This window comes from Lathyrus oleraceus, chromosome 3 (assembly GCF_024323335.1).
Source record: "Lathyrus oleraceus cultivar Zhongwan6 chromosome 3, CAAS_Psat_ZW6_1.0, whole genome shotgun sequence".
NCBI classification, from domain to species: domain Eukaryota; kingdom Viridiplantae; phylum Streptophyta; class Magnoliopsida; order Fabales; family Fabaceae; genus Lathyrus; species Lathyrus oleraceus.
In genome coordinates this window covers 392,287,004-392,294,935 of record NC_066581.1, presented here as the reverse complement: position 1 = coordinate 392,294,935, position 7,932 = coordinate 392,287,004, and the positions used below count along the sequence as shown (strand labels likewise).

Genomic DNA, 7,932 nt, shown 5'->3' with positions numbered 1-7,932 from the left:
GGGACTCTAGTGATGCTCTGATCACTCTTGGTGAAACACCAGTGGGACTCCAAAGATACCTCGATCACTCTTGATGAAACTCTAGTAAGACTCTAGTGATACCTCGATCACTCTTGATCAAACCCCTTGGTCGTTCTGATGGGTCACAACTCGGGTGAGAGTTAAGAATTCTAATAAGCCATGTCTCGGGTGAGGGATAAGCTGATGAGTTAGGGAAATGAGAGGTGAAAACCTACTCACCGGTTGGTAGTGATCATTCGGGATGACCTGCTATTGGGGAGGTTCTCTTGAAGACTCACTTTGAGTGAGCTTGTTGAGGAAAACCTTCTTATGGATATGTTACTTATTGGGGAAGGCCAATAAGCATTCCTGCTTGGGGACTTGTATTGGTATACCTGGGAATTGGACTTCTAAGAGCAGTCACAAATCCTTTATTTATGTTATGTATGCATGTTTGTAGATGCATGTTTTGAATTGATGCATGTGTTTATGCATGATGTGTTTTTTGGGATGACACCTTTTTTTATGATATGTACAATGAATGCGCAAAATTGCAAGAACCAGTGTTTTTTTGTAACATTCTGACCCTCCGACCTTTGAGACTCTGACATGATTATGGAACAGACCGTGTTGCTCTTGATGTCTAGGAATACCCCATGTGACTTGAAAGGAAGAGTCTTTTGTGCTGATCAGGTCATGGATGATGATTAGAGATCTTGTGTCTTGCTTGAGGTGCAGTGTTGGAAGCCTAGAACCCCTTTTATGTTTCGAAGTAAAATAAGTTTTCAAAATATTTTATTATGCCCGATGTTTCAATGCATTATTCACAAATAATTAACATTTTGTAATCAAGCAGAAAAAATTGAAAAACAAAGAATAAGGCTTGAAAAACAAAACTTTATTTATTGAGAATTTGACCCGTAAATGAGTGACATTACATGAAGAAGAAATTCATGTAAAAGGAGATTACAAAAAAAATAAAAATGGCAATAAACAGATTATTCATGTTCCTACTGAACCCAACACATGCTATTATCCCTAGGGCTTCGAGATCACAATACTTTGCTTCTGAAAAGGATGATCTAATAAATTTCTTTTGTCTGAGTTCATGTTGTAGTATAGGCTCACGTGCTACAGTCATATGCCTTTTGGATATCCTAAATTTTTCCTAGACCTCTCTTCCGAGTCTTAGTCCACCGGGAGGATATACCTTTTTTTTCCTAAGCTTCCCTTTTTGGGTTTTCAACTTATCGGGTTTTATTCTTTTTTTCATAAGTCCCTATTTTTTTTCTAGATTGCTCTTTCGAGTTTTCAATCCATAGGGACACCCTAATTTTTTCCTAAGTCGCCCTTTTGGGTTTTCGACTTAGCGGGCTCTTTATCCTCTTTTCCTAGACATAATATTTTTTATTGTGTTGGAGTTTACCGATAGTGGTAACTCCTATCCATCCATGGTTGTGATGATTAAGGCTCCGCTAGAGAATGTCTTCTTCACGACATATGGCCCTTCATAGTTTGGGGTCCATTTTCCGCGGAAATATTTGTGGATGGGTAATATCTTTTTCATCACTAAGTCGCCTTCTTCGACCCAACAAGGACATTATTGTTTGTCGAACGCTTTCTTGAGCCTTTACTGATATAATTTCCCGTGACACAATACAGTCATACGCTTATCTTCTATGAGGTGTAGTTTATTGAACCTTGTTCGTACCCGTTCTGCCTCCTCTAGTTTGGTCTCCATCAAGATTCTTAGCAAGGGGATCTCAACTTCAATAGGAAGTACTGCCTCTATGTCGTATAGAAGAGAGAAGGGGGTTGCCCCTAACGAAGTACGAACTGAAGTTCTATAGCCATGAAGTGCAAAAGGGAGCATCTTGTGCCAGTATTTGTAGGTCTTCACCATCTTCTGGATGATCTTCTTGATATTTTTGTTGGCTGCTTCTACAACGTCGTTCATCTTTGATTTGTAAGGTGATGAGTTATGATGCTCAATTTTAAACTCTCGCATAAATCTTTCATCATTATATTATTCATATTCAACTCATTATCAGTGATAATCTTGTTAGGAATGTTGTAGCGAAAAATCATCTCTTCCTTGATAAACCAGGTGATCACTTGTTTCGTCGTATTGACGTAAGAAGCAGTTTATACTCACTTGGTAAAGTAATTGATTACAACCAGTATGAACCGGTGTCCATTTGCAGGTTTTGGTTCAATCATCGCAATCACGTCTATGCCCCACATGGAGAAAGACCATGTGAAATTCAAGAAATTCAGAGGACTGGGCGACATATGAACTTTATCCGCATAGATTTGACATTTATGGAACTTCTTAACGTATTTGAAACAATTGTTTTCCATAGTCAACAAGTAGTAACATGCTCTTAGAATTTTCTTGGCCATGGCATGTCCATTGGCATGAGTCCCAAAGGATCCCTCATGGATCTCCTTTATGAGCAAGTCTGCTTCGTGTCTATCCACACATCTGAGTAGAACCATGCTGTGATTTCTCTTGTAGAGTATACCACCTTTGAGGAAGAAATTGGAGGCCAATATTCTGAGGGTTTTCTTATTCTCATTTGAAGTACCTGTTAGGTACTCTTGTTTTTGAATGTAACACTTGATGTCATGGAACCAAGGCTTGTTATCAGGCCCCTCTTCAATTGTTACGCATCATGATGGTTCATTTCTTTGACCTATTTTTATGATTGGGGCTTCATCATGGGATTTCACTTCGTACACTAAGGATAATGTAGCCAAAGTATCTATCATCTGATTTTCTTCTCTGGAAATATGGTGAAAGGCAATCTTCCGGAAATACTCCATCAATTCCAAAACTCGATCACAATATGGAATCAACTTAGGGTCACGGGTTTCCCATTCTCTTTTCACATGACAAATGACTAGTGTCGAGTCTCCATACACATATAGGATCTTGATCCTTAGTTCTATAACAACTTAAATAACCATGGTACATGCCTCGTATTATGCCATATTGTTTGTGCAGTTTGTCATACCCCCAAATTTGCCCTCTCATTTTCATCTTTTCACTCAACTCTTGATTTAAGATTCATCTGCACACATTCATGTTTCACTCATGTGCATCATTCATTTATTGACACTTGATAGTTTATCACTATAGATTCAAAGCTCCATGGCTTGCAAATCTAGGGTTTGTGTATGGATTAAACCTTAAAGGTGTGACTTGGCTCTTCATCTAATCAGAGGGGAAGTAAAACCATAATCTGCCTGATCTTTGGGATATGGATTCAAGAAGACTTTATCATGGCACTCCTCAGGCCATTCAAACCCTAATTCTTGATGATATGGTTATGGGACCTTGTGGATGCTCTTTGAGCCTTGTCTTGGCTACCTAAACCCTGGTTGAGGGCTCATACATTGGAGGTTTTCTTGTGGAGAATTTTGATTGATTCAAAGACCTTAATTGAAGGGTATGCCTCATTGAAATCCTAATCAGGGAAGATGTGGTCCTAATGTTCCTTGTGGCTTGACTTTTCATCTAGTGACATTGGAAACCCTAATCTCTTGATTTATGGGACATATATTCAATAGACTTCATTATGGCATTCCTTAGGGCATCAAAACCCTAATGTTGTCTCCTATTCACTGGATGGTCTCCAAACCGTAGTTTCATCTGGTTCTTCACCCATTATGGTTTGATTCTCCTACTTGATCAAGGTTCACCCAACACCATTATTCTTTGGTTCATTCATGTTGTTTCCTTGGTTTTGGTTCCGTTCATTTGTGCTTGAGCTCATCGGTCCTAACCCAAGTTCTTGGTCTCACAATCTTCTTCTACTTCCATTCATTCATCTGATCATTGTCATGCCATCATTGTTTGGTCCATAGGTTTTGTTTAGGCCCTAGTTCATTGTACCTTTTGGTCTTGCTAAGGTCCTTATGTCTTTCTTTCATGTGTCATTTGTGGATCTTTGGTGTGAGTTTATGCATGTCATTTCAATCCATTTTAATTTAGTTCATTTCGTACAAGTCATGTCCATTCATGCCTAATTACAAGTCATGATCATTTAAGTCTAAATTCAAACCATTTTAAATAACATATTCATGTACCAAATCCATTCATTTTCATTTAAATGCATCAATCCCATTCATTACATGACCATAAATTGTTCTTTACATACAAAAAATACCAAAAAAAATACATGTTTAACAAATATTAACTTTGGTCAACAGTTGACTTTTTGTTCAACTTTGACCAAAGTCAACTCAAAGTGATTTTCCATCCTAAACCACTAAATGCCAATGCTAATCCTAATCCCATTTTCCAGTTCCATCTTGATTTTGATTTGGCCATTTGCACATGATATTCAATGCCATGTCATGAACTTAGCTTGTGCAAGTAAACCTAGCAAAACAAAGCCATGGTGCGACATGTTAAACCTTGTCACATGAGGTTATACCAAGGTCAGAATTAAGGCAATGTTCATAAGTTATACCTACAAAACCAAGAACAAGTCAGAACACCCCATGAGTCTATGCAAACCATGACCAAAGTGTTCATCCAAGCATGACAATTGCAGCCTTGCATCATGTAGCACACAAACCAGCAATACATCCATGACAAGCACATCAAATTCATGGCAATAACATATGAGCATACACATTGTACATCAGTTAACACCAATTGCTCTGAAGCATGGGTACTTCTAAAATGGTGAAGTACTGGTATCGGGTGCGCATCCGTACCAGGTACACGTACCGTACTCGTGGTACTTCATCTTTTCTGATTATTCGATTTCAAGTGAAATTTTTTGTTTTTTCAAATATCAATGTAGTATATTTATGTATTTTCATTTCTTCGTTACTATATCTTAATATTATTTTTTATTTTTTAAACTTTTATAGTGATGTATTATTGTGAACCTAACAATTTAGTTTTCTCCCCATACATTTTATAGAAAACTCTTATTTTTTATTAACGTACCCGTACCTTAATTTTTTTTAAAATGGCGTATCCCGTACCATTACCGGTACCCGCACCGGGTACCGTACCCGTACCTATGCATCATAAACCAATTGCTTCATGAAAAAACTTTGCCTCTCAATCCTGGATCCTGCAATGTCAGATGGTCATCATCAGTAATAATTTGCAGCAAATTAAGCAAATATTAATCACGTGGTAACATCCAAGCATGTTATTCAATTGCCATAACAACATACCAAGCATTGGAGTCCATCAAAGCCACGAGCAGGAACATGAACACCATGGATTTCAGCATAATTTAGCAAGCCTCATTGATTAATAATGCCTTCAACAACAAATCAAGGCACCTCAGTCCAAATGCCTGCAACAAGTTTGCAGTTCAGTCAACAATATATCTTCACATCAACAAAAGGCATCATGATAACTCACCAATCACAGGAATGGCGGTAGCCATCAATTTCAATGTTTGAGTATCAATAGGATTTAACAGCTTTACAAAGCAAAACATGTTAGTAATAAAATTGGACCCAAACTGACTTTCCTAACAGAACCTAGTTTACATTGCAGTGGCATTAACAACTTAATAACTTATTTTCGTTCAACAGTAACACTTTGAAGTACATTTCGGCAGAATGATCAAGTTCAAGGAAAATTGAATTACAGTACAATAAATCCAAACAAATTAACCTCAAATTCATTTTCAAATTAATTTCAATTCCATTAACAGAATCATTACGATCAACCAACCAACTAACTAGTGCATTTCATAACTAACTTCTTAATTTCAATATACATTTAACCTAAATTTCAGGTGAATTTGTAACAGAATTGGACTCTATAAGAGCTCTCATCGCAGTTCAGCTGTAGCTCTGAACATTTCACTCTCAGAAATCTCACAAAGATCGATTTCAGATCCTCTCTCTCCCTTGGAATCAACCCTCACCAAAGCTCTTCCTCAGAACACGCCATTGAAGCTTCATAATGAAGCTTCAATTGGTAGAGCTTAGACCTCCACCATTTTTCACTCTCAGACTCGTTACTCTCTCATCTCATCTCAATTACATAACAACACACTCAATACAGAAAACGGAGGGATAAAAAACAGAAGCGAGGAGAAGAAGAGGTGTATGCATAGCAAGGCAGAGAGAATCGGTACCTATTCGTGCCACAAAGCTTGAGCTCAAATTCCGGTAAATTTTCTTCTACCTTCTCATTGCGATCCATGACTCGCTGTGGTGTTCGCTTCAATTCAATTTCTTTCGATTCTGGTGCGCAATAATGAAGCGAATTAGATGTTGATTTGGATCTCGGAGCTTAACGTGATTGAAGTCTTGGCTGTGTCAAGGTGGATTTTGATTTAGAATTCAAATGATGTTGGCTCCAGGTTCAATGTTATTCATAGCTTCGGTTGAAAACGGAAGCGTGGAATCGATGTGAGAGGATGAAATTACGGAGGAAGCGGCGAAGAAATTGGTTCAGGCTAAAGCATTTTGTGAATGCCTCACGTTTGGATTGAGAAATTTGATCTGGATTTTTGTGTAGATGCGTGGACCTGGCTTGTGATGCTTACGTTTGGGCTTGAGGCCGAAACTCCCTATTCACGCCTCCTTCAGCAACTTCATACCCTTCCTGAAGACAAACAATTAGAGTGACCGTGGGCCTTAAGCTTCAGGCCCAAACAAACTTCCTCTTGTTTCCACCTCCTCCAGGTTCCAGCACCCTTTTGAACCTCTTATTTAATTAATTCATGTTAATTAGCTTGATTAGGTTAATTAATATTTCAGGTTTAATTAGGATTAATATGGTTAGCTATTAATATGGTTAGCTATTAATTAGGTTAATTAGGACTAATTGTAATTTAGGTTAATTAGTTAATTAATTGCGATTTAAGTTGTTAATGATGATTAATCAATTAATTAAAACCTTTAGAAATTTTAGGTTTTGTTAAATTGAATTTAGCCTAAGTTTATATTCATCATATTCATGATCTGTTTTAATTAACTGGTTTTATATAATCTTGATTTTATATAATCTTGATTTTATTTCCATTTAATCAATTTGTACATATTGACTATTTTTCCCCTAGGTAGAAAATCCTTTTTTTTTTTGCATGATTCTTTAGCTTAGGGTTTGTACATATAATTTGATTAACCTTTAGATTAGGTTGTATATAATTAACCATTAATTCAATCCCTTTGATTTAAGTTGATCAAAAAAATTGATGAACTAAATCCTTTGATTTATGTATAATTCCTCAGTTTATTCAAATGATCAAAAGTTCATTGATCACTTGATAAGACTAGTTCTTGTAATCCTATGGATCTCAAGGCCTCAAGTTCAGACGTTCAATCAAGGCATCCCAGACAAATCAAGCAGTTGACTATGCAAGGCACATCAAAGGTGTTTCTTCAAGAGCTTGTCAATCAAGATTCAAATTGTGTGACATGAGCCTTAAGAAATAGAGAATGAAAGAGATTGGATAATTTTATTAACTCATTATGAATATCTTTGGGTACAGGGCAAATGACTCAGTTGCTCATCGTATTCACCTCTATTCATAGACTTTAGCTCGATTCGAATCAAATGATTGTCAAGTCTCACTTCACAAAGCAACAATTGGAAGACTCCATCAACAACTTATCAATCACGATTCAAGTTGTATGCCATGAGCCTTAAGTAACAAAGAATGATGAGAGTAGAAAATTCTTATCCTTGTCTAGGGTGTCCTTGGATATGGGATGAATGACCTAGATACTCAAGATATTTGCCTTTGTTCATAGACTTTAGTGCAATTCGAATCGAATGATTGATAAAGTCTTCATCATCACAAGAAGCAGCAAGTACTCTTCTTTAGCAACTTGAAAGTTATGATGAGAATTGAAGGTAGAGAAAAACAAGAAAGGGGGTTTGAATTGTTTTAGGAAATAAAAACTTTTTGAGAAATTAGACACACATAGAATAAAAGG

General features: G+C 36.9%; 1 long non-coding RNA gene across 1 annotated transcript; it reads right to left on the bottom strand.

The window, feature by feature from the left end:
• Positions 1-4,089: 4,089 nt before the first annotated feature.
• On the bottom strand, positions 4,090-6,505 carry LOC127127909 (uncharacterized). The gene is made up of 4 exons (XR_007805529.1): positions 6,123-6,505; positions 5,203-5,327; positions 4,479-5,096; positions 4,090-4,387 (listed from the first exon to the last, which is right to left on the bottom strand). It is a non-coding gene; the product is annotated as an uncharacterized LOC127127909 (long non-coding RNA).
• Positions 6,506-7,932: the final 1,427 nt, after the last annotated feature.